This window comes from Cupressus sempervirens, chromosome 9 (assembly GCF_028749045.1).
Source record: "Cupressus sempervirens isolate cs-2001-9-10 chromosome 9, ASM2874904v1, whole genome shotgun sequence".
In the NCBI taxonomy this organism is placed as follows: domain Eukaryota; kingdom Viridiplantae; phylum Streptophyta; class Pinopsida; order Cupressales; family Cupressaceae; genus Cupressus; species Cupressus sempervirens.
In genome coordinates, this window is record NC_143126.1 from 581,272,005 (window position 1) to 581,275,338 (window position 3,334).

General features: G+C 35.3%; 1 non-coding gene across 1 annotated transcript; it reads right to left on the minus strand.

Moving 5' to 3' along the window:
- Positions 1 to 2,221: 2,221 nt before the first annotated feature.
- Positions 2,222 to 2,537, minus strand: LOC149540002 (signal recognition particle RNA). Its single transcript, XR_016356637.1, has one exon.
- Positions 2,538 to 3,334: the final 797 nt, after the last annotated feature.

Below are 3,334 nucleotides of genomic sequence, written 5' to 3' on the forward strand. Positions count from 1 at the left end.
TTTTGTAATTAAAAATGTCACATCGCCACATACCTTGATAAATGAGAGATGCAACAATTTCAAATAATAATTACCCATTCTAAAAATTGATGTCACGCCCATAAATAACTAGGCATGACTAAGCATAACACATTGACTCCCCCCCCCCTCCTAACTCAAAGTAGACAATAGGTCCCACTATTTTTAATAATGCAACATAGAACAAGTTTGTGTGGTAATACAAAATAAATTGAACTGAAGTAAAATTAATACATTTTATGTCCTATCCCTAGTATTGAATTAATATACATCCTTATCACCCTCACAATTATGAATTTAACTACCAAACCCTTCATGCAGTAGCTGTAAGTGACTTAAAAAGGTGATGTTGATCAGATAACATGAAAGGTTAGGATTGCTATATTACAAAGAAAAGTATATCTACTAAAGGAAAAAATATCTATTATGAGTAATTGAAGAAGGGTTGATTATGTGGAAGAAGATAGCATAGCAAGTTCAATTTCTTCAAGTATAAAAGTCATGACTGACTTGTATTCTCCGAATTGTTGCAAAAACTCCACCTTCATTTTAGGTTTGTGATGCAATGTCAAATGGTGCCCATTAACAAGAAACTTTTATCTCACATGATCAATGGTTGTGAGTTTAAAAAGTCCATTATCATAAACCTTGTTGATTTTATATGAACCTAACTAGCATATTTAGAACTTTCTTAGAGTGTTTTGATAACTAGAGTCAAATCGAAGAGCCCATTCACCCAAAAAGAACTTCTTGTCATTTATATATTTGTTGTGCCATTATTTTCTTTGACTTTGAATTATTTATATTTTGTATAGTGAAAATTTCCTAAATTTATCTAAAGCATTGAGTTATAAGATTATTTCCGTCCATGGTATGGTTAGACATTTATCTTAGATGAGAAATGTTATGAGTGTCTTGAGTTCAAGTTCAATTGGCATAATTGTTTTTTTAGAATACACTAGTTTAGATGATGTAAAACCAATTGTTGTATTTCATGTTGTTTTATATGCCCTAGTGGATTACTAAGACCTATTAGCCCTATATCATTTTTGGATTGTAATTTCCTTAGTTAGAAGTGATGTAGGAGCATCCAGAGGTATAAGGGCAATCCTGTGTCACCCAAAAAAAATGTACTTAGACTTAGTTTCTGTTTCATGTCTTTACATTTTTGGATACCCATTTGGGTCAAATAAAGGTTCCAACTCTCACAGTTCTACTATCAGTGTGTTTGAAAATCTCAAAAAAATAGGAGCATGCAATTTGGCCATCATTTTGGTGACCTAGAAGGTATGAATTGGCCAGATGAATGTAATTGTGATTTAGAGCATTCCAAAAAAAGAATCAGGTCAAAAGGCCCCATGGTTTGAAAGTTATTGCATTTTTTTGAGTTTTGGAGACATCCTAAGAATGCTTCAAAGTTAGGTTAGGGGCATTAAATGACCTCTAAAAGGGCCAAAAAATGGGGGACAAGAAAATATGGTTCATAGGGCTATAGAGCACTTTGAGAGCTTTTCAAAAATGTAAATGGTTTGTCAATCAAAGCTACGATTCAAAAGTTATGCCTCCCGAAAGTTCGGTTACTGTTTCTAGATTCTTCTAGATTTGCACCGACTTCTAACGCTACTTTTGGAACCTTCTATTTGGTTGGTGGATGCCTAATAGCACTTTCTAGAATGTACTCCTAGTCCTTAACCCTCCGGGGTCTATTTAAGGAGATTTTTGGCATTGTAAAAGGCAGTTCAGAGTGGAGTTTGAGAGGAGGTCCTAAAAGGAGAAATTATCTCCAGATTTTATGCTATTGTAAGCCCTCAGGGAATGTTTTGAAGTTTATTTTCTCTCTACTATTTGTACTAGCTTATTTTCTCAGTTAATATAATTTTCCCTTTCTGTTCATTCCATTTTGTTCTTGGGTTGTGTCCCCATCAAGAAGAGACTATATTTCCCTATGTTTATTCCTTCTTGGTCATTAACATGTAGGTGGTAAGGTGGAGACTTTATACACCTGATATTATACTTATTGGCCAAATTTGTCATGAGTGTAGAAGTCAAATGTTCTCATTGGTAAGTGACTATTTCCTTAGGGAGTCTATATCTTGTAAATATTTCTTCATTGAGGAAATCAAAAAATTTGTGACATTTGTAATTTCTATCTTATAGGGAAAATAGTCCCCACGAAATAGAAAATAGGGATTAGTGGCAAGCAAAAGGTGGAGGTCTAAGGATGCGAAGGCTGGGAGGATCAGTGGTTAGAGGGACAAGCGGTGCCTAATCCTTCCACTATAGGGAGCGAGACGTGTTCATTGCTCTGTGAAACCAGCCTCACGCGTTCCCCTTTGCCTTACACTGCGACACATGGCATCCTTCCTTCGAAGGATGGCCCCAAAACAACTCTCAACTTGGATCAAGGTGGGCCACATTATATGCCATGCATTTTCCCTCCTCACCAGCTGTTTAACTCTCTTGTTCCTCCACCTTATGCATCCCCACTTAGGTCACAAGCCCACGTTACCAAGCTCGACAAATCACACCATCAAACTCTTTGCTTTTAAAAATGTATTTTATTTATTTCTTCCTGTGTTTGGGATACATGTCTATGCTAAAGGCTTCGCCACCGCTCATTCAAATTAACAATGTTGTTTTCATTTCCAATCAACTCTGCTTCTCATTTCAAAATTCACATGAAACATGTAACACAATCTGGTCTTCTCTTGCATTACCAGATTTATGCAGGGAGATCTAGCTTAACACAATCCCACAAATATCCATCAATTGTAACCTTCTTGAAATTAGATGATGGTGGCTCAATAGAATTCATCAACATAATATCACCTGCAGTATTCCCCTAAATTGTAAAACAATCCACTTTCTATCACGCCTTTCCACATCCTCTAGATATCTACACACAACTACTTATAAATTAATCATGCATCTAAAATAGATGCAATCGTCACAAAGTCTTTTCAGCATACTCTGTTTAATCTTTCTTTCTTTTAAGTTTCACTACTTTAAGTGAACAGAGTAGAACAGATTGATACAAATTTTTCTGCATGGAAGCAGATAGAAACTATATGGAAAAGATGGAAATGAGAGGATCATTAATGCATAAGCCACTAATGAGGATAAATTCCAACCAAAGGTAGAAATGGTTAAACCACATTACAAGTTGATTTCTGTAGAACAAATAGTGACTGAGTGTCCAACAACAATAGGTTTTGATAATAGAAAAATCCTCATAACTTTGTCGATAGGAGAAGACAGACGAACAAATGTCAGAACTAATGGACATAGAATGGAAGACAAAGGCATTACCATAAAA